Source organism: Alosa sapidissima, chromosome 10, assembly GCF_018492685.1.
Source record: "Alosa sapidissima isolate fAloSap1 chromosome 10, fAloSap1.pri, whole genome shotgun sequence".
Classification (NCBI taxonomy): Eukaryota; Metazoa; Chordata; class Actinopteri; order Clupeiformes; family Clupeidae; genus Alosa; species Alosa sapidissima.
This window is the reverse complement of record NC_055966.1, coordinates 35,372,065-35,396,349: the sequence shown is the minus strand read 5'-3', so window position 1 is coordinate 35,396,349 and position 24,285 is coordinate 35,372,065. Positions and strand designations below refer to the sequence as shown.

Below are 24,285 nucleotides of genomic sequence, written 5' to 3'. Positions count from 1 at the left end.
TTGTTTGGATACTTCACACACACATGCTTTTTAATACCATAGACCACAACTACCAAGCTAGAATCAAAGCACATTGATTCCCCTCTCACACCCTACGCACAGATTTCAAACAAACAGGCGCATGTAGCCAGGCAAAAATGTATCAGACCGGTGTAACGTTGGTAAATCATCCATCGCACAGAATGATTTTTGTAGCACATGCAACAAATATGTGTAGCCTACCTACAGCCCTGCCCTGGATACATCTCTCAAATTGTGCTCTAAAATATTTGGTTTAAATGGAGATAAAGTATAGATCATCAGGGGTGCGTTAATAAATCTACATTGCGGCGAGTTGACACAAATTTCACTTTGACGAATTTATGTAGTCAATTACGTCGTCTCAGCCCAAGTTACTTTACTTTGAGCCATGCTCTTCCTAACTTGAAACACCTTTGAAAATAGAGGATTGAAGTAGTCTAGTGGGTGTTTGGGAATGAACGTTAGCTTTTTGAGACTTTTTGTGGCCTTAATGCAACATTTTACAAAGCACTGACAGGGCCACCAAGGACTGTGAGCGAATCAACAGCAGAAAAATCTATTTAGCAAACAGAAATGTCCCAGCCCGGTGTTTAGGATGCATCATACACAGGTTATCTTTCAGGTATATTTTCCATTAGAAAACTATCGCGTTAGCGAACGCGTTGTGGCTAACTCACTTAGCTCCTGTTAGTAGGCTATGGTCAGAAAAGAATGAGATAACAGTCAAAAGATACATACTGTAATGAACCGAGCCTAGCTGGTTCAGGACTTTGAGCTCCCATAATGCCGTGCAATGCATTCATAAATGTTGGTCTTTCATTACTTGCAATGTTGGTTATATTAATGCATTGTTTTGACAGTTGTGGCTGTGTGCTAGTTGCTAGAGTGCTGGTACCAGGGTCAACCAGTGTGTGCTGCCAGCACAGCCTAGGGCAGATGTGTATTACTGGGGCATAAGGGCCGGAACCGCCCAACATCGTGGTCTGTTACACTGGTGTCAGAAGTGGGATGTCGACCCCTACTAGACAGGAGGAGAAAGCTGCAACCAATGCCCCGGTGATGATGAGTTTCCCTCCAAGACGGCTCTTCGACAGTGCGCTCGCCCATGGCCACCTGCTGGGCCCAGCAGACAGAGCCAGCCTGCAGCGTGACCGCGACGAAGAAGCCCGCCCCTGGCCACAGGAGGAGATGAACCGGGCTGATGGCAGCATCCCGCCACTTGAACCTGCTCCACTCGGGAGCGATGGAAACCGGCCGGTCCCCGGTACGACGGCGGCAGAATGTCGCCCCAGCGTAAAGTTGCTACAATGGCGAGAGGCCGCTGGCGACATACCTGGTGCAGGTCCGGCTGGCAGCCGAGCTGAATGGCTGGTCGGCGGAGAGAACGGGCGTACAGGTGGCGTTGGTACGAGTTCCTACAAGGGCAGGGACATCCTTTTCCACTTTCAAAAAACTCCTGAAGACCCAGCTCTTTAGAGAACATCTACTCTCATAGCAACACTTACAACAAGTCTTACTGATCCTAGCACTCACCAGCCGTTAAACTGACAAGTAACTGTTAAAATACAGCACTCACCGACGCACTTATTCTTACTGTACTCTAATGTGTTTTTTTTAAACTGTCCTAAAATTGTGAGAATTGTTCTAAAACTTACTGTTTACCATGTTGTTAGTCGCTTTGGTTAAAAAAGCGTCAGCCAAATGTAATGTAATGTAATGTAATGTAATGTTGGCTCTGGAGGGGGACGCGCTACAAGTATTAGAAGACCTGCCGCCAGCGGAGCAAGCGAGCTGGACCGCAATCGAAGCCGCTCTGCAACGACGATTCAGCCAGAGAATCTTCATCAGCGATGCCCGAGAACAACTCGCTTCCAGACGGCGACACAAGGGCGAGAGACTGGGCAAGTTCGCGGCTGACCTGCAGCTGTATGCCCTGCGGGGCTACCCAACATACAGCCAGAGTCTACATGAAGAGATGGCACTGGAAGCGTTCGTGAGGCATCCACCTGGAGCGGCTGAGAGAACACCTTCGCCTGAGCACCCACAGCTTGCTGTCCGCGGCGCTCGCAGAGGCCGAACGGGCAGAAAACATCTTCCGCACAACGGAGTCGAGGCATTGCGTACGCCAGACATCGATGGAGGAAGACGGGGAGGAGTTGGAGACGACGCGTCAGACCACAGCACAGCCACCACAACACAAAGAGCCCCGGCACCCCTCATGCTCGCGCCCCAGTCAAACTAGAGGGAGGTGGCACGGCAGGAGGGATGCCACCTTCAAGTTTCACTACCTCCCTGGCTATGGACTGCATACGGCTGGGCCTGCTCGGCCAAACAAGAGGACTCTATGTGGACTGCATGCTAGACTGGACTCGGTGTCGCGCCTTGATCGATACTGGCTCCACCATCTGGCTTGTGCGCCCCGGCCTCTTACCCGGCACGCTGGTAGCCAGACCCAAAGGGAAGAAACAAAGATGGCGCATCACTACAGTTACCGGAGAGCGAGTGGAACTGGATGGGCAAAAAGTGGTGTGTGTGTGCATATACAGTAGTGTACGCAAATAGTACAGCTTGGAGGAGTTCCTGGGTGCCAGGTATTTCAAGATTCCTAATGTTTATGGTTGGGTGGCATTTTCTTTCCTTTTGGGCATGAGCCTGATGGCTGATGGTTGATCGGATAAGACGATAGTCTCAATGTGCGGGGCAGCTGTGGCCTACTGGTTAGCGCTTCGGACTTGTAACCGGAGGGTTGCCGGATCGAACCCCGACCAGTAGAACGGCTGAAGTGCCCTTGAGCAAGGCACCTAACCCCTCACTGCTCCCCGAGCGCCGCTGTTACTGCAGGCAGCTCACTGCGCCGGGATTAGTGTGTGCTTCACCTTATTGTGTGTTCACTGTGTGCTGAGTGTGTTTCACTAATTCACGGATTGCGATAAATGCAGAGACCAAATTTCCCTCACAGGATCAAAAGAGTATATATACTTATACTTATACTATGGTCTGTCCAGCATGCATCTGAAGTGGTCATTACTCTTGTGAGATGTACATCACACCTGTCCCTGTCTCGGATAATAACATAGTCGATCAGATGCCAATGCCTGGATCGGGGGGGCATCCAGGATGTGTTTAATGTTTTTTGCCTGAAAAGCGTGTTGGTGACAATGAGATTGTGTTCTGCACACTTGGTCAGGAGTAGAACACCGTTAAAGTTGATATTCCCTACCACCTCTTTTCCAATGGTGCCACTCCATGTTGTATATTTCCGACCTACTCTGACATTAAAGTAACCTGACTCTCGCAAGATGAATTTCATTCCGCCTAGCTCCACGCACATCCATCTGGGATTGCTTCCGTTGAGAGTGATTTCGGTACCAGATTTTAAGGTAGAGCCAATCAGGACGCAGGGCGGGAGTTTCATAGATGTGACGTAGCGTAGAAGCGACTGTGAGACTGTTCTCAGTGTCACGGGTTGGCTTCGATGTGAGTGACTGAAGTAGCATGCCAATAGATGACGGACAAGTGGCTTATCCAATCATATGCAAGGATTTTAGATAAGGCCCAGCCTTCTGAAACACCTCTCCAATGGATCGATCCCAGATGGATGAGTGGAGCTAGGTGGAACGAAATACATCTGGCGAGAGTCAGGTTAGCATTAAAGTCCCCGAGAGGATGATTTTTTCTTATTTTGGGATGGCTGACGAGATGTTATCTAGGCTGGCATAGAAGGCTTCTTTGATGTCATTGTGTGAGTCCAGAGTGGGAGCATATGCACTCACGACAGTGGCCATCCGGTTGCTATCCAGTTTTAGCCGGACTATCATTAGGCACTTGCTGATGCCCTAGGGAAGTTCAATAAGTTGCCTAATACCAGGTTATTTTTGATTACACACACGCACACACATGCCTTCAAACCACAAATTTCCTGGTCAAGTAGAACGTTACGTTGAAGTGCCTGCGCTTTACTGTTAGCTTGGGAAATAACTTCTGGCCTATACGCCCTATCCGAAAACCTCCTAGCCATTGACTCAGCCTGTTCATTGAAATCATTGTCTTTGTCACAGATGCGTCTCAAACATTGGAATTGGCCGCAAGGGATATTCCGTATAAGGTGCGGGGGGTGAAACGAGTCTGCTCTAAGGATGGTATTACGGGAGGTGCTTTTCCTGAAAAGAGTAGTGTGTAGCTGGCCCTCTAATAGATGGTCCAAGCAGTTGACTTTATCAAGTGAGTAGTCTAATGACAATTTAATATTGGGATTAATTCCATTAACATAAGTATGAAAGTCCAACAGTTGACTTTCAGACCCATTGAAAATCAAAAGAACATCGTCTATGTAGCGACCATACCACGTAATACGTTCAAAAAAGGATTGCATGAGTTTAATATGTCCTCCTTTTTTCCACAGGCTCAAATACAAACATTCGTAATTAGGTGCCTCTTTGGAGGCATTTTCCTCTGGGTGACTACTTTCTTTGGTGATGTTTTCAGGATGGCTCTGTTTTTGTGTTTGACCTTGAGTAAGCCTCCCCATAAAAATGGTAAACTCTTCCGATTGGATTCGACTGACCCCACGCATCCCTAGATGCAGCGAGGAGACAAACTCCTCCAGGAATCCCTAAGGTGGTGCAAAAGTCTGTGCACCTGCAGAAAAGATTTGTAACTCTAGGAAAACTTTTTGTGCGTAGAATATTGATTTGTAGTTGTAGAATATTTTTGTAATTTTAAAATATTTGTATGATTTGTAGCTGTAAAACCGATCCGTACCCATAGAATATATTTGTAAGTGTAGGGTATATTTTTAATATCAACAATTACTTGTACAGATCATTTTTACAGTTAAAATCATTTCTACAGTTTCAAAACATTACACACACACACAAAACATTTGAGTCTAATATTCTTCCATACAGGAAAGGACTTAGAGGTTCTTGATTACCAGTTGGGTATTTTCTGTCAAAGTCATAGTGCAAAATGGTGTTGAAATCCGCACCGATCACTAAAATGCCCTTAGCGTTCTCCTGTAGATACTGTGTCAGCCTTCGAAGGACTGTTTTGTCATCATGGTATAGAAAAGAATAAGCTACATGTTTCCTTATCAGAATGATGCACTGTACAGAAGGAGTCCTAGCCTTTGATATGTCTCAGGATGTCATTGCCTTTTGGCCCAATGTGTGTCTTTTGGAAAAAGGCAATACTAGCTCTCAGCCTCTCAAGTTCCTTGGTGATGTTTTTAATGGATGAACTTGATAATGACGAAGTCATAACCTTATAAACTACAGTTAAACCAAGTGGACACCATTAGCTTCACACAGCAAATGTGTGAATTTACCTGCGTCTTACCCTTTTGTGTTCAGATGTTCACCCACATACGTAAGGTAAGACCCAGGTGATGTCTAGGTAAAATAATTTAGACATTTCGTCCCCTTAGAATTATAAGGTTCTATCTGACATTTTTGTTAAAATTGATTTTTTTTACATATTCTTATTCTGTGACACCTTAAAAAGGTGAGGTGAAGTGTTTCTTGTAGTGGTATGCATTTTTGGACATATCTAAAGAGGTTTGTTCGCTTATCAGTATAACTGTATGGAATTCTAAGACTTTGAAGCTCAATATCTCAGAACATGGATAGAACCTTATACTTCTATTTAATGTGATTTGTGTTCATACGTACAGCCCACCCATGTGGCATCTGGATCATGTCTGGATTCCAGTGTACTGTATGTCTGAAAGGGGCTTCTGGATCACCTCTTCTGTGGCAAACGGCACTTTAACTAAACCTTTAGCATTTGTGACTCCTTTCACTTAAACTGGCATAAGGTATATACCTCTAGACACATATACAGTATAGTGGGGAGAATATTCAGTATGAATTTATGTCCACTTTCTCCCCACTCTGATCCAGTGCTCAGTTTATCAGGCTTCCATTCACATGTTCAGTTCTGTTGGAGTTCTGGATTCACAGTAGCCTGGCAATACCTACGAACCTTTGGCAAATTTGGGAGGGACTGCTTACCAGGCTAGATTCACAGACTTTACCAAACAGTTTACAGTTTGTTCCAATAATAATTATATGTTTAAAAAGACAAACAAAAGATACAATTTTGATCTAATTAATATTGGATATAGTTACCTAAGACAACCTAAGTATGCTTTTATAGTAGCCTAAGACTAGATTTCTTTCACAATAGCCTACTACACACCAACAAGTGAAGTTTTCCTTTAAACATTTAAGCTGAGGTAAAATAAAGGTTTGGACATGTTATGTTCTAGTCCAAAATAAATAGTTATATGGAGTCGATTTTACATACTCAAAATCATATTGGCAACATTGCCTTTGAAAAGAGTCCTGACAAGCTAATTATGTTTGAACGATTTTAATTGTTTGGAACAACAGAAAAAGCAGTTTATTCCCTATTAAAATGTCAAGAATAAAATGTTTATGTCAAGATTAAAATGTTTATCACACCTATAGTAATTGCTTTGAGTGTGCCAGCCATTTCCCTGCCAAACTAGGGCTCATAAGGTAGAAACAATACAACAAAACAAAACTTTATAAATAATAATAATAACTAGAAAATGTAATTTCGAGGAAATTACCAGTGCATGAAAATATAAACATACTGTATATTAACATAAAAGGCCAAACAAACTTTTATTTGGAAACAGTTGGCAGGAGTCATAGTTGATAACAACTGACAGTTGAAATGGCTGTTAAAAACAGTTAAATAGTTGAGTAGTTTAAATAGTTAAATTATTTAATAGTGAATTATTGTAGTGAGGACATTTATTTTGAAACAGTTGTGGGCAGAGGAAATAGTAGTCTTAAGAGAGCCAGATTGTATGCTTAAAGCCTGAGACAGAGTATATAGTTTAAAAGTTCAATGTAGATAGTGTAATGGATGTTGATAGGCAGATTGTTTAATGGATGTTGATGGATAGTTTAATGGGTGGATGAGTGAATGGTTTGAAGAGGATGAATGGAGAGAAAGTTGGATGGACTGAGCCTTATATCCTTGTAGAATGGAGAGACACAGAGAGAGTTGGCCTAGTTAAGCAGAAAGCAGTTGATACAGGTGCAATCAGTTTAACTGGCCCTTTGATGGGTCCTAGTTGAGCAGCTGGAAGTTGATACAGGTGCAAATCAAGTTAATTAGTCCATTGTGATGTCATAGTGCTAATGCAAAGTCTATGGGGAAAATAAGCTTGTTTTTTGTTAATATCTCAAAAAGTATAAAGTTTACAAAAGTAAAAAATACATTCCTCAAGTGTCCTTTTCAAGACCTACATTACAAAGTTTGAACGAAGTTTCTACGTTAAACGGTGAAAGCTGAATTAGACGCAGAAATTTGGTGGGAAGAATAATAGAAATGCAATTCCAAGGAATTACCAGTGCATGAAAATGCTAAAAGTTGTGATGTAAAATATCATGTATAGTTAAAACAGATAATACAGAGATGGTTACTCAGTGATGCTAGGATAGACATGGTGGTTGCATAGCTTAATAAAAGTTGATAGTTTAAAAGTAGACTGTTTAAAAGCTGAATGTAGATAGTTTAAAAGTTGTTGATAGGCAGCTAGTTTAATAGATAGTTTAATGATAGTTTAAAAGTAGACCATTTAAAAGTTGAAGGTAAATAGTTTAAAAGTTGTTGACAGACTGGAAGTTTAATGAATGTTGATATTCAAATAGTTTAATGGCTGTGTATAGGTAGATATTTGATGATAACTGAAAGTTGGAATGGCTCTAATGTTTGCTAGTAGTTATGCTAAGATTTATAACTATTCTAACCATGCTACTTAGCTAATGTTTTATAGCAGTGCTAGCAATGCTAACCTGCTAACCATGCTACTTAGCTAACGTTTTCTAGCAGTTTAATGAATGTTGATATTCAAATAGTTTAATGGCTGTGTATAGGTAGATATTTGATGATAACTGAAAGTTGGAATGGCTCTAATGTTTGCTAGCAGTTATGCTAAGATTTTTAATTCTGCTAACCATGCTACTTAGCTAATGTTGTATAGCAGTGCTAGCAATGCTAACATGCTAACAATGCTACTTAGCTAACTTAGCCAACGTTTTCTAGCAGTTTTGCTAAACATGCTAACTATGTTAGCAATGCTAACTATGTTAACCATCAAAGTCAAAGTCAAAGTCAGCTTTATTGTCAATTTCTTCACATGTTCCAGACATACAAAGAGATCGAAATTACGTTTCTCACTATCCCACGGTGAAGACAAGACATATTTTTCCAATTTAAGTCCACAGACAAACATAACATTCAAGTAAACAAAAAAGTAAGTAAATAAGTAAATAAGAGGGCACATATAATAATGAAAAAATAAGAGCAGCAAAATTTGGTTGAAATTGTGCATAGACAGTCAATAAAATACTAGTGCAAAGTCAGGCCAATAAAAGGCTTGGGTAGTTCTGTTTGACCTAAGTAATAAAGAAAGTGGCATAGTGGTGCAAGTTATGTAAGAGCAGCAGAAGTGTTGTGTTTTCAGGACAACAACACCAAGTTGTAAAGTGTGCAAGTGTGCAAGTGTGCAAGTGGAGTAGTGCAGGCGGCCATTGTGGGTCCAATGTCCAGGATGTTATGTAGCTGAGGGTGGAGGGGGGAGAGGAGGGAGAGAGTTCAGCATCCTTACAGCTTGGTGTATGAAGCTGTTGGTGAGTCTGGTAGTGCGGGAGCGCAGGCTTCTGTACCTCTTCCCAGAGGGCAGTAGATCAAACAGATTGTGAGCGGGGTGACTTGCATCACTCACAATTTTGGTCGCCTTGCGGGTGAGGTGGGTGGTGTAAATGTCCTTCAGGGAGGGGAGTGAAGCACCAATGATCCTTCCAGCTGTGTTCACTATGCGCTGCAGGGCTTTCCTGTTGTATTCAGTGCAGCTTCTGCCCCACACAGCGATACAGCTGGAGAGGATGCTCTCAATGGTGCCTCGGTAGAATGTGGTCATGATGGCTGGTGGAGCACTTGCTCGCCTGAGTTTCCGCAGGAAGTACAGGCGGCGCTGAGCTCTCTTCGCCAGTGATGCAGTGTTGGTGGTCCAGGAGAGGTCTTCACTGATGTGCACCCCCAGGAATTTGGTGCTGCTCGCTCTCTCCACCACAGCACCGTCGATGGTCAGTGGCAGGTGTTGGGTGTGACCTCTCCGGAAGTCAACAACAATCTCTTTGGTCTTGCTGACGTTCAGCAGGAGGTTGTTGTCCCTGCACCACGTGGTCAGATGGTCGACCTCCAACCTGTATTGAGTCTCGTCGCCCTTGGTGATGAGACCCACCAGAGTTGTGTCGTCAGCAAATTTCACTATGTGATTGTTGCTGTAGGTTGCAGTGCAGTCATGCGTCAGCAGGGTGAAGAGCAGCGGACTGAGCACGCAGCCTTGGGGGGCCCCTGTGCTCAGTGTGATGCTGCTTGAGGTATTGTTGCCAACACGTACTACTTGGGGCCTCTGACAGAGGAAGTCCAGTAGCCAGTTGCAGAGGTAGGTACTGAGTCCCAGTTTGTCAAGTTTGCAGATGAGTTGTTGTGGTATTATGGTGTTGAATGCAGAACTGAAGTCTATAAACAGCAATCTCACATATGAGTCTCTTTTTTCCAGGTGGGTGAGGGCTGGGTGGAGGGCAGAGCAGATTGCATCCTCTGTAGACCGCTTGGCTCGGTATGCAAACTGGAAGGGGTCCAGGGTGGGGGGGAGAATGGCTTTGATATGTGACATGACAAGCCGCTCAAAGCACTTCATGATGATGGGTGTCAGTGCCACAGGGCGGTAGTCATTGAAGCAGGATGGAGGAGTTTTCTTCGGCACAGGTATGATGGTGGCAGCTTTGAAACATGATGGGACGATGGCTTGCTTCAGGGAAGTGTTAAAGATGTCTGTGAAGACATCCTTAAGCTCCCCTGCGCAGTCCTTCAGCGCACGACCTGGGATGTTGTCTGGACCTGTTGCCTTACGGGTGTTGATAGCAGCAAGTGTCCTCTTCACGCTGTCGGCAGAGAGGCACAGGGGCTGCTCATGTAGAGGGGGATGGGTGGGCAGGTGCTGTTTTGTGCTTCAAAGCGAGCAAAGAAGCGGTTCAGGTTGTTGAGCAGAGGGATGTTGCTCTCACAGCTCTGTGGCGCGGGCTTGTAGTCCGTGAGGGCCTGAATGCCCTGCCATAGGCTTTGTGCGTTCCTGCTGTCTTTGAAGTGGGTGGTTATCTTGTGAGTGTATTCCTTTTTTGCTTCCTTGATGCCACGGGACAGGTTGGCTCTCGCTGTTTTCATGCCAGCTTCATCCCCAGCTCTGTAGGCTTTGTCTCTGGCCCTCAGCAGCCTGAGGACATCCCCTGTCAGCCATGGCTTCCAGTTAGCCCGAGTGATGATGTCTTTTGTGTGGGTCACATCATCGATGCACTTGGTGATGTAAGAGGTTACAGTGTCTGTATACTCCTCTATGTCTGTCCGGTTGTTGTAAGTGGCTGCCTGCTTAAACATTTCCCAGTCTGTTGTGTCAAAGCAGTCTTGAAGAGCATCGGAGGCTCCCTCAGGCCACACTTTTACCTGCTTACGAACCGGTTTGTTCGCTTTTACCCTTTGTCTGTATGCGGGCATTAGCATAACAGTGATATGGTCTGAAAGTCCAATGTGGGGGAGGGGGGTGGCTTTGTATGCTCCTTTGTGTGTAGTGTAGACCAGGTCCAGGATGTTATCTCCTCTTGTTGGAAAATCAACATGCTGGTGTAGCTTTGGAAGTACAGTTTTGAGATCAGCATGGTTAAAATCTCCAGTGAAGATGGTGAAACCGTCTGGGTGTGCCGTCTGTTGTTCACTGACAGCCTGGTACAGTTCACCGCGTTCTTATCGCCGCGTTCTTATCGCTGTTGATGTTGGTAGGCGGGATGTATACTGCGACTAGCAGAATCGCAGTAATTTCCCTTGGCAGGTAAAAAGGACGGCACTTTATGATCATAAACTCTGCCAGTGGTGAGCAGTGTTTGCATACTACTACAGTGTCCCGGCACCATTCGTCACGGATGTAAACACAGATTCCTCCTCCTCGTGATTTACCTCCCTTTACAATGGCCCTGTCTGCTCGATAGCATGCTAGCTGCTCCAGTTGTACAGCAGAGTCCGGAATGTTGTCATTTAACCAAGTCTCAGTGAAGACGAGCACACAGCAGTTACTTACTGTCCGGTTCTGTCCGGTTCGTTGATCTCAGCAGTCTAGTAACCATGCTACTTAGCTAACTTAACTAACATTTTCTAGCAGTTTTGCTAAACATGTTAACTATGCTAGCAATGCCAACATGCTAACTATGTTAACCATGTGACTTAGCTAACCAAGCTTATCATTTTTAATAGTTATGCTAACTATGTTAACTAGCATGCTAATAATGTTAACATGCTAACTATGCTAACCATGTGACTTAGCTAACCTAGCTAATCATTTTTAGTTGTTATGCCAACTATGCTAACTAGCATGCTAACAATACTAACACACTAACTATGCTAACCATGTGACTTAGCTAACCTAGCTAATCATTTTTAGCAGTTTTACTAAAAATGCTAACAATGCTAGCAATGTTAACATGCTAACTTTGTTAACCATGCTAACTAGCTACAGTGGGTAGGAGTCATAGTTGATGAAAAGTGTTGACGTAGTTGATGACAAGTTAAAAGTTGTTGATAGACAGCTAGTGAATGTATATAGTTTAAAAGTTTAAAAGTTGAATGTAGATAGTTTAAAAGTTGTTGATAGACAGGTAGTTTAATAGATAGATAGTTTAATGATAGTTTAAAAGTAGACCGTTTAACCCTCTAGGCGCCACAGTCGACTATTGTCGACAAGATGCGGTACTGAATAAAACGGCTGATTTAGTCAAATAGGGTGTCATATTTTGTTCGACTTCCACTCCACTAGATGGCAGACATGTCATACGTCATCCCCGAGTCGAAAAAAGGGCACGCTTTAAACAAAACTTTCTAGCTACAGCGCATTGAATCAGTGCGTGAAATACCGGAGCTAGTGTGCGTGTGAGCCACTTTGTCAGAGCGATATTGTCAACGTCAGCGAGTATTTGCATTAGATTATCGTCTAATGGCATCAAAAAAGTTTACCTGAAATGAAGTGTTGGGTCTTCTATTCGCGGACCCTGATTCTGAAGGGGAATATCTGCCTTCAGAAAATGACGGTGATTCGTTTAGTGAGGCTTCAGATGCGTCCCTGCCTTGCAATGATGCAGCTGGACAAAGTGAGAGTTTACTCCATAGTTTAGCTTACACCAAGCACAAACGTTGAATCGTTTGCCCAATGTCACTGGTGGGAATAATGTTTCACGGGTTCGGAGTGTTCATCGGGAAGTTAGCAGGGTGTTAGTGGTGTGGCGAACGAGGCTGGAGGTAGCATAATGGAGGTAGCATAATGTCCATAGCGCTAGCTTCTGTCTTATGAACGTGTGCCTCTCCACAATCGCGGCGACAGTAACGTGGTGGAGCCTTTGTCTAATGCCACTGGGTATGTTAGACGAGGTCGAAGTGCTCATAGGACAGTTAGGGGGGGACGTAGTGGCAGTGTGGGGAGTCGCAATGAGAATGACAGTAGGCCTAGTCCAAGCTGCGCAAATTCTCTCCACTCGGCGCGCGCGAGGCAGATCTGGCCATGCTGCTCGCATGGTGGAGGTGGTGACACGCTCTCTCCCTCTCCCTCTCCCACACACACACACACACACACACACATTAGGTCATGCATAGTCTATCACAAGATGATGGGAATGCCGGCCCTGTATGGATAGGGATATTCATTATCATTATCTCTACAGCAAAAGGCCTGCTACATAAAAAAAAAATGTCAGCCATTTAGTAATGATTTACACTGTTGATTTGCTATCTACTTCCCTGATCATTTAGGACATACAGTACACTATGTGTTCCTTTTTGTGTGTTCATGTCCTTGTGATGTGTGTGTCTTTGTCAGCTAAGAAAAAAAACAAAAAAAATCAACAAAAAGAAAAAAAATACTAACATTGTCTCGTCTTGTCTCGTCATCTCACTCCTGATCTGTGCCTTGCCGTGGCAAATGAGCTTTTGAACTAAACAGGTCTTGTCTACTTGTGTTTGTGTGTCATCTGAATAATATATATGTGCCCCATACATGGAATCAGAGTGCCTACTGTATGTAGTAAATGGAAAATCTCTACAGCAAAAGGCCAGTCTACCGCTACATGCATTTGGTTTGTTTCTGCCATTTATTAGTAATGATTTACACAGTTTGTTCACTATTTACTATTTACCTGAGCATTCAGTATTGTGCAATATAGCATACAGAAGGTGAGGGACATTTTGGGGGGAAAGAAGTGGTGCATTTTATCATTCAAACATGCGACTTTTCATGAAAATTCTATAATCCAAGATGGCCGCCACCATATGACGTCATAATATGCAAATTAGATATAAACATTTAATCTCTACATAAACTTTGGGTCATCCTTAATATTTCTCTAATTTACAGAAAGTCTCTATCTCTTATCACTTTTAAGATATAGCCTTTTGAAATGAAGATGTCAAAATTGATCGTTTCGGAAAAAAACCTCTGGCGCCTAAAGGGTTAAAAGTTGAATGTAAAAAGTTCAGTAGTTTAATGGGTTACATTGTTTAACAGTGGATTATTGTAGTGAGGACTTTTATTTTGAAACAGTTTTGGGCAGAGGAAACAGTTGAATAGGATGTGTAGTCTTAATTGACCCAGATTGTATGCTTAAAGGGAAACTTGGCAGGATTTCCCCCTCTACTGGAGAAATTGTGCATTATGCTATTTCAAACTGTGGAAAAAGGTAACGATAAAGCACATGGATTTGTTTACAATCTAGCAAAACGGTTAGCATAAGTTTGGCAGACAATGTGGATGTTACAAGGTAAGAAACACGATTTAAAACGAGTTTCTTGTTTCTCACTTCTCTTTCTGGGACGGTAGTCGCAATGTTGCAAGGTTGGTTTTCCGCCTGGGGACGCTAAGGGGCAGCGGGAAGTCACCATTTTCACCGGAACAGGTCATTTAACCATCCAAATGATTTCTAAACGGGTTTATTACGTTAAAATAGTTGCCAAGTTCCCCTTTAAAGCCTGAGGCTGCAGGTGGCCTGAACACCTGCCATAGGATTCTAATTGCTTAACGGCCGTATTATGATGTCACAATCGGCAATGTTAAGTCTATGGGGATTTTTAAAAAGTTTTTCTTTAATAGTTTTAAAAGTATAAAAGTTTCAAAGTTGAAAAGACATAGCAGCTTGGTCCGTTTGAAGACCTACGTTACAAAGTTTGAACGAAGTTTCTAAGTTAAACTGTTCAAGAGAAATTGCGTACGGAAAAAGTGGTAAGTGGAATAATAATAAGAAGTTGTTGTTGATGTTGTTGCCTTGGAAGAACAGTACAGTGCATTTTCATGCACTGTAATAAGAAGAAGACTTCGGATAACAGAACAGTGCAAAATCAAGAAAAGTAGAATGAAATTAAATAATCAATGAATAACACAAACTAGTTAAGTTGGCTTTGTCAAAAGAGATGCAAAATATATTTGTGAATATTTCCCTGCAGTCTAGCTATGAGCCAACAAGATGGACTGATCTGATCCAGCTCATGCACAGCTGCAGGGATGAGGTTTTAAATGCAACATTTGAATAGATGTAAAAATTCTTGTGTCACTGTAAAATGGCAAACTACTTGTGTGTGCACGTGTGTATATATTTGTGAAGTTACAAATAAAAATAAAAAACTGGAGAAAAAAACAAGATACATTTAATTATAATATTATAATTAATATAATATTTAATTAATATACTTACACCGAGATTGTAGTAACCATCTATAATTTCAGTATTTTACACAATTCTTTTAACTAAGTAAGGGTCCAGCATCATCATTCGAGATCAAGCTGCTCATTTAGGAAAATAAAACACAGTGGAATAGATTACCTTAAAAAGACAACTACAATATGCATCATGTATATATGCAACAGTAACTCATTTAATAAACAGATGGTCAGGGCTGCTTACTATGGTGCGTGCAAGGCGTGTGGTGGCTGTGTCATTTGCATCAGTGAGGCTGGGGGTGGGAAGCTGTATTATCTTGGATGCTAAGTGTGAGATTTTAATGACTTGCTGGTGACATTTAGTATGGTGAAGAAACAGGGGGAGCAGTAGAGTAAAAGGGGTTGGATGATGCTTTTGTAGAGTAGCAGAAGGAGATGGGGGGCAACATACAGTGATCTTAGTTTACGTATTGCATACAGTCTTTGTTGTGCACGTTTCTGTGTAATGGTGACATGTTCATTGAAGTTAAGCTTATTGTCAATGGTGAGACCAAGATATTTGAAAGTGCTGACCTGTGCAACTGGTTGGCCATGGATGGTGATGTGAGTGAGTCCAGGGGGTGATTTTGATGCATGAATGACCAGTTCTTTTGTCTTGTCAATGTTGAGTTGGAGGTACTGTAGTTATCAGAGCACTACAGTGCAAAATCTGTGATTGACTGGTGGTAGGCTGTGATGGAACTGTTGTCTGTAAGTAGTCCTACTATGGCTGTGTCATCTGCATATTTGTAGTAAGTGGTGTTGGGTAGTGAACTCTGGCAGTCATTTGTGTCAAGTGTGTACAGGAAGGGACTGAGTACGCAACCTTGGGGGGTTCCAGTGTAGCACTGCCACATAATTTTAGGATTCACTTTTCTTAAGTCTGTGTTATGAAATAATAACCAACATAAAAGTGTTCTCCGTTATATTTTTCCATGTTATGTAAGTCTGTAGCCCTATCGTGAACGCCCTTTGAATTATGTTGTACGTCTTAGCTCGGATCAGCTGATGGTAACTGTCAGATGACGCAAGCGACCTGTCAAGCGTCAGCTGACATGATTCAAGTTTAAAACGTGGAGGTGCGCGAGGGCCAGGGTTTTTTTTTTTCTTCTCTTTGGACAGTAGGCCTACCCAGGGAGTCTACGTGAGACCTGGACAAACTTTGGGTGAAAATAATATATCCCAACGAAAGGTGGTTCTAGGTCGGAACCACAGACATACCGGAGAGACAGGACTGAGCTTGCAGATCGCCGTTGGCGAGTCGCTGGGATCCGGTAAGAAGGATCCTATTTTTTGTTTTGCATCTATCCGAAAGCCTCGTCGGATTGAACGTTTTCTTTGTGGATTACATGGGTTGCACTGGACGTGGATTATTCAGACTGTTTTCTTCTTTGCGGTGGATTTATGTCGGAGTCTCTTGGAGTCTTTGTTAATTTTCGTTTGGATGGACTGTGAGAGCGCATGAAGTGCGTAGGCTGCGTGGACATTTTGGTTGCGTTGTTTGCGATACGAACTGTGTGGGAATAAGTGTTTGTTTGTTTTCAAGCGTATTTCTGCTCACATAAAGTCTACCTGTTAACTGTATGTGTGGTGTCTACTCCGATGTCAGTGAAAAGCATTATTATTTATCTAGAGCCAATTCAATTTGTACCCGTGTTTAATGGTAATAGTTAGAATTTAAAAGTCTGATCGTTACACCAGTGTTGGTGATGATGGTTGATGATGTTGTAGTCCCTATTTTCACTGTCTGTGGCCTGTTGCTGAGAAAGTTGTTTATCCAGTGGATGAGGAGAGGGGTGACATTCAGGTGCTGTAGTTCTTGATGAGTTGATGGCGCTGGATTGTATTGAATGCGGAGCTGAAGTCAACAAACAGAACTGAGGCAAAGTTATGGGGAGTCTGGAGGTGGTGAAGGAGGGAGTGGAGAAGGCATGCCACTGCGTCCTCTGTCCCCCTTTTCGGCCAGAACTTCTCAAGACAAACACTAGACACACTGGTACAAACAAACCGACAGTAGACAGAGACGTGACGCCGCCATGGAACATTGACTGACTGTGTGTCGTCGCAGCAGAGCATGCGCCGTGTACCAAGTAACCTGCCGAGTCAGAGCATAATAAATGCTTTCTCTTCAGCTTCCTTTAACAGGAAAAGGAAGAGGAAAATGGAAAATAGGGAGGTGGAGAGGGATAGCAGGGTGAATACTGTAAGAGGAGGAAGAGACACACAAACTGCATTTCGTTGTCTTTGTACTTGTACTCTGCACAATGACAATAAAGTTGAATCAAATCTAATCTAATGTAAAGAGGAAGGGCGAGATAAGTCCCGCTCCCCCGCTCCCCCGCTCCACCTTCCTCCTCTTTTTCTTCATCTCCACTACACCTCCCTCTTCACTTTCACCTTCCTCTCCACCCTCCTCATCTGATCTAGTCGAATCTGAAGAGGAAAGTTCTCCTTCCTCTCTACCTTCCTCTTCTGCCTCTGCTTCACTTTCCTCAGCCTCGTCCACTTCCTCTTTTTCTTCACTATCTAACCAAATGAGTTCAAGGCCTGATGTGCATGTGAAATCATGATTTCTTATCTTATTCAGACTTTTGTATCCAGATTGTACATTTCCGACATGAAGAGTTAATCTGTTTTCACTAGTGATCACCCAGTCAGCCCCCTTTTCCATCATCTGGTCAGCAAGATATGTTAGGGCCAGACTTACCACAGTTTGTTTTAGAGGACAGTTCTCCATCAGTAGTTTATAGACCTTTGAATCATCATCAGACAGTAGCTTTGAAATGATACTTACATCTCTGCAACAATCTACTGTCAGTATTTTGTCTAAAAAATGTATTTTTATTTTGCCTGCAGTTAGTTTGACTTGAGAAATTAAAATCCTGGATGTATCTACTTGACTTCTTTTAAGCCTATTATATTTTTTGGACAGTTGAGCTTGCACACGTTTTTCAAGCACTGTGGCAAATACCAAGTGATCAGCTGAGGAACTGGTAGTCTGAATACACCTGCACTTTAAACGGTCTGGGATTGTTCTCATTCTCAGCAACTGGTTGTACAACATTTTCAACTCCTCTGTCTTTTGGAGGTAATTATTTTTGTACTTTTCAATCATAGATTCATTATCAGTTCCATTGCACTTGACACTAAGACTATTTATGGCCATCACTATCTCAGATCCGCTGATTTTCATCCTTTCGCTAACATTTTTTGGAATCTTTCTATACTTTTCTAACATTTCTGACACTTTCCCTATCTTGCCTAACAAAGGTTCAGGGCTGTCTCTGTGCTGCAAAAGGAGCTCTAAAGCCAGTGGTTGATGATCTGAGATATTCCTCTTCTGGACCTCAATGCTCTTAAAAGAGCTCATATCTTTTCGCTGCATGAAGAAGTTGTCTATTCTTGATTCTTGAACTGTCTTTCTTGAACTGTCCATCTGCTTATATGTGTAACCTGTTGCTGTTGGATGTTTAGTAGACCAAACGTCACTGAGATTCAGAGAGGAAATAAAATGTGAAAGACGTCCATCAGAACTAGATCTCTTGGTTGGTAGTTTGTTTCTGTCCCAGGCAGGGTCCAGCACTGCATTGAAATCCCCCCAATCACTAATGTACCACTCACTGTCCCTTGGAGGTACTGTGCCAATCTGTCCAACATCTTTGTATCATCCTTGTGCGTATATACATTCACTAGTGTGTACGTATGATTATGGATCTGACAGAATAATACAATGTAACCTCCATCACAATCCTCATCATGGCATATGTATTTAAATGGTAAACTATCCTTTATCAGTATTGCAACTCCCCTCGACTTAGGGTGATATATTGTGAAGTAGGTTTCCCATTTTATTTCTGGTATTTTATCTTTTGGTCCAATATGTGTCTCCTGCAGGAAGGCTATAGATGTGTTGAGAATGTCAAGCTGTTGCAGTACCTTGTCGATCTTTGGCATTTGTTTAAATCCACAGACGTTCCATGAGACCAGAAACAGGCTTATTTCTGTGTCCATACTGAAGATTGCAGTGTGACAACTGCAGTGGTGGAATGTAACGAAGTACAAATACTTCGTTACTGTACTTAAGTAAATTTTCCACGTATTTGTACTTTACTTAAGTAAAATTTATAGTTAGGGACCATCTTACCTGATTGCCACCTGACCTCACCTGCTGATCGTCAACTCTGAGGATTTGCATGGGTAAGTTTGGTTCACATTTGGAATCACAAGATGGGTGGAGTAAAATTGTATATGATGTCAATAAGTGTTGTATGACCAAACCAGTTTCTCCACAATGCCCTCAGCAAATATTGTCATAAGTGACCTCAGTGCTAATAGATTGTCCTGTCATTACAATGTATGCATGTCAATTTCGGGAGCTACTGGATACTACAGTGACTTTGTCTGGAATTTTGGTCTGTTAGATGAAATATAAATTGTGCTCTAGAAGAATGACTATACTGAAAAGAACCCTGATAATTATTGGGGGGGGGGGGGGGGTCTGTGATATTGTGGGGTTATTTTTACTCCAAAGGGAACCTCGTTAGGGGGCATGGTATCATGAACTCCAAAATAAACCTGAACATTTTCAATGAAAATATGTCAATCTCTGCCAAGACACTAATGGTGAATTATGATTGGATCATTCAGCTGGTCAGTGGACCAAAACACATGTTCATATCAAAACAAAAATTGTTTACTGAACTCAAAGCTTCTGCTATTGCCATCACCATCAGCTAACTCCATAGAAAAACTGCACTTTAAAAAGAAGACATTTTTAAAGGGGTGCAGCAGTCTTAACACTGAGGGTGTCCCGCAGGCGGGACAAATTGCAGTGCCCCCCCACCTCCCCACAACATTCTAAATCAATTGTATGCACCATATTGCTATGTAGCATAGTAATTTTATACACCATTTGAAAGCTTGAACTCTTGGGAATCCATACATGACAACATTTTGTACAATCTGTATAGTGCTTTACATTGTCAGATTAATCTTGCTGTGTCTCAATTCAAATTGATCACAAATGCCCCCCCCCCCCCCCCCCCCCTTTGGTGCCTCCCTACTTTCTAGCTGCAGTGTATGTCCCTTAGCAATAAGTAGCAGCATATTGGGTATTGAAATATTCACAGGAATCCCTAGAAATAGAACATTCATGTTGTTTTATCCAATATTAGTTGTGCAGATGTATAGTCTATATTATACACACCCATTGAACTAACAAAGAAAATGCAAAAATAGAGACTTGTGTCATCATTCCATATTTTGTGTAGTCATTCTATATCAGAACCCCTGACATACATTCCAAACAGTCTACAAGAAACATCAAAGTGTTACCTTTCATTTGAGACCAGGGGCCTATTGCACAAAACTAAGGGATTAAGCCGGGATATCTTTGTTATCCTGGCTCAATTCATCCGTGATCCGGTTGCACATCCGTGATCCGGTGGCAGCAGGATATGTTATGGTATAAGTAACCATGGCGATTTATTCTGTGGAGCTAGCCTGCTCCAGACCAGGCTAAATTCCAGGATCTATTTAATCTCATCCCTAATCTCAGTCAGCAGTCACCACAAACGGAAACCAATAGTTATTCCACTGCCCACTACACATTGTTATCACATATACCTGTCATTATTGAAAATAAACATATAAACATATGTGGAAACAGGGCCATTGTTAGTAGGCGGTGTGCAATTTCGAGCAAAAACTCAAAATAGTGGGGGTAAGTGTAAAGATTTACTTTGAAGATACAGGCTGTTGGTATACCTGCTGGGCATTGCTGCCTGACGCACCTCCACCAGTGCACTCTATGCAAGTGTGTTCCCCTATACACCTATGGGCAGGAACGGGTCATCAGCTGGGGACCACCAGTGACTGATGTTTCGCTCCTTTAACCCCAGTACATCTCTTGGTGGCGGAGCGATGGCTGGTATCTCTACCTGCCACCCCCTGCTGATGCCCTAGGTGTTCTGCCCCCACCCTCTATCTCTCTTAAATTTATAGCTGAGGTCTGACTCATTGTCCTTATGAGATGTTTATAGATGTTATGTTGCTGTTATGATGGAAAACAGTAGCAATGAATCATACTTTGCCCTCCACAATTATGTCACTGAAAGCCACTCCTTGAAACTGGAAATAGTGGCGCTGGCAGAAGACCTGAGAGTTTCCTGTTGTATTCACTCATGCAGTTTTTCATTCAAACTAAAAGCCACTTTTTAATACAGTAGATGGTTGTCTGACATACCAGGAAAACAAGCCTTTTATGACAAACATGTGTAGTTGCCACTTCAGAACAAAGGACACCTTAATCAAATCTGTATACCAAGCAAATTAAATTTCAGTTTGTTTTTTATATTTTCATCACAGTTGAAGTAATATTGCATACAGGGTCTGCAAATAAAAGTATGAACATTAAAGTATTATAATAAGACAGATTATTAGACTTCTACATTTTATCTTTAAGTCCTCTAGAAGTCTTAGTGACTATACTAACACACACACACACACACACACGTTTTGACAGATTAACTTTACACATACACACGCACACACACACACACATGACACATATATCAGAAGTACCTATTTACACACAGGAATCCCAGGAACTAGAGCCAAGCAGATATTTTGGAAAACTTAAAAACAATTTATTTATTTATAATTCACTCAGTAAAACCAAAGCCCTTTCAGGCAAGTCCCTCCACTCGGCGGCCATATTGCAACGCTTTTTGGGCACTTATCGGGCATCTATTTCAGCAGAAATGCACGTGCGTAAGGCTTCATGAAACCAATCTTGCTCCAGCGGTGAGATCACAGCACATGATTGGCTCAATGTATTCACATGTTGCCACGGAAGGGGTGTGATATGTGTGGACAACTGCCATATTGGCGTACTAATCCCATGCATTTCTATGGAGGATTTTTTGAGTGCTGTGTCTCCTCAGAAAGTCTCTGGTAAAACTAGGGCAGAATTCCCACACAATGAATTAATACACAATTGTCACAATAGAATAAAATCAGTTCCCAAACAAACAATAGCTGGCTCTTTAAGCTGGCCGGGGGCATGGGGTGGCACGCCAAAACGTGTGTGTGTGTGTGGGAGCGGGGGGGGCGGGGGGGGGGCATTAGGACACATAACAAGAGTCTGGCTCCAAAACGCTATATCCTCCATTTTAATGCATTTTCATAAATAATTTTTTAAATGATTATTTTGTTTTCGGAACTGTAATTGGGTAATTGTTATTTACTCAATCAAAACAACACAACTGCACTTTTATTGATATTACCTTAAAAACACAATTAATAATTTATAAGAGCTCTTAGGCTATATTGTTTTCAAGACAGTCTAGGCTACCCATATCTGGGAATGATGTGATCATGTTTGCCTATATCTTAGGTCAGCCTTTACATTAGGGAAAAATACTTTGTGTTTGCATCCATGTCACCTGAAGTATGCTGATAGAAATATCTATTCAAAAGCACAGCCATGACCAACTTTTGATTATATGATTCGGAAATCAAGTTCATTATTTTGGGCTGCTATAGAATATATTAGAATTTCAGCCCAAAGTTGGATAAAATGTAGAATTATTGCTGCAATTTTAAAACTGGATTACTTAACCGGGATGCTTATCCTCGTGTTCGGTAAGGTCTGCTGTTTATTTTGATATATTGTTTGCTATGTTTTGATCAAGGTGGTCGTGAGATATACCACCGAGAGTAATGGGTGTGGAGATAGACGAAGCGCTTTGTGCACAATGGAAATATGATTAAATGCCACGTATATCCAACGTTAATTTTCTTGCGAACCGTTTATCACAACACAACACCTAGCCGCTATCATGGGAAAGCTCAGGTTCTGCTCTTTCACGTGATATCTGTGCAAATTATGTGTGATAGAAATGCCCTGTCTTAAATAACTTTTGGAGGGAGATATTTGATTTCCTTGATAGTATATTTGGCCTTCAGCTGCCGAGTGAACCAGTGTTGGCCATTCTTGGGGATGTTCCAGATGCAAGGATGAATGGCAAGACAAAATATTTATTACATATCCTTCTTGTAGCAGCCAGGAAAACAATAACACTTAGTTGGCTTAAAACAGACCCCCCCAAAATGTGAGACATGGAAGTCAGTAGTTAAAGGAATTTACATAATGGAAAATATAACTTATAAATTGAGATTACAAGAAGCACAGTTTCTGGAACGATGGACACCATGGTTGGAACTAATGAAGGAGGATGGGACTTGGGCATATTTGGGAAACTTATAATTGTCAGGAATATTGTTAGATGTCATGCTGTGCAAAGATGGTGTATAATAGTAAATGTAGCAACTGGACTCAATGTTTCTGGACTAACCTCATACATTATTTTTGCATTTTTAGTTATTTATTTACTTATTTGTCTTTGGTGTGTGAGAGATTTTCTTTGTTTTTTTCTTTTTTCCCCTTTTTGTTTAATATTGGGTTGCCAGATTTGGTAAACAACTTTGTATTTGAAAATGAAAATATCATATTGATGTATATGAATGTGTAATTTTACCCAATAAACATAAAGTTAAAAAAACTAGATGTACCGCAGAGCAGTACAAAATATGACAGCCGCCCAGTCCAGCACATTTTTTCCAGAAAAATAAGTCACGCTTGTCAAATTGTGTTCATTTCCTATTGTTCCTTTTTTGTGTGTTTGTAATTGAGTGTGTGGTTGTTTTGTGTATATGTGTTTTGTGTGTGTTTTTTGTGTGTGAGTGTGTGTGTGTGTGCGTGTGTTTGTGTATGTAGGTGTGTTTGTATGTGTGGGTGCATGTGTGTGTGTCATGTGTGTGCATGTATAGTGTGTGTGTGTGTGCATGTGTGTGTGTCTTTATGTATGTGTACATAAATAAAGCAAATCAGGGAACCACCTACTCTTTGCGATAAGTGCCATGGGATCTTTAACAACCATGGTGAGTCAGGACCTCAATTTAACATTCATGCAAAGGAAAACATCTCCTGCAGTACAGTGTCTCTGTTACTGCAATAGGACATTGGGATTGATATTTGTTTAGTTTACATTTTATACAACCCCACCCCCATCTTGCCTGTTCATAATTCTGAGAAATTCTTGAATTCTTGAATTGTGTGTGTGCGTGCATGTGCTTGTGGGTGTGCCTGTGTGTGTGCTTGTGCATGCATGCGTACATATGTCTACTGTGTGTGTATGTGTCATACTGTACGTATGATTACTGTGAATGTGTGTGTGTGTATATCTGTTTATGCACATGTGTGCATATGGAATGGGTTAACATGACCCCTGGAGGCAAACATACACAAAAAATTGGTCATCGTAGGCCCTACGGTTCTCAAGATATTCACAGAAAACTCTGTTGGTGTACGGTCACTAAATGTGCACATCAAATCAGCTTGTGCTGGGCAGGCTCTCTTGAACACATTGCTGCTG

At 42.0% G+C, this 24,285-nt stretch overlaps 1 protein-coding gene and 1 long non-coding RNA gene across 5 annotated transcripts in view; one reads left to right on the top strand and one right to left on the bottom strand.

The window, feature by feature from the left end:
* The window catches only part of LOC121721166, a 67,012-nt gene that overhangs the window by 15,781 nt on the left and 26,946 nt on the right, over window positions 1–24,285 (bottom strand). For 2 of the 4 annotated variants that reach the window (XM_042107868.1, XM_042107869.1), the window contains exon 4: window positions 18,785–18,881. The exons of 1 other annotated variant lie outside the window; for it this stretch is intronic. The gene's annotated coding sequence lies outside the window, so the exon portion shown is untranslated. Of the gene's footprint in view, window positions 1–16,552; window positions 16,707–18,784; window positions 18,882–24,285 lie in introns of those variants that run through there. One more of the 4 variants, XR_006034758.1, reaches the window with a different exon arrangement.
* On the top strand, window positions 666–20,901 carry LOC121721169. The gene is made up of 4 exons (XR_006034759.1): window positions 666–743; window positions 8,511–8,514; window positions 15,914–15,921; window positions 20,890–20,901. It is a non-coding gene; the product is annotated as an uncharacterized LOC121721169 (long non-coding RNA).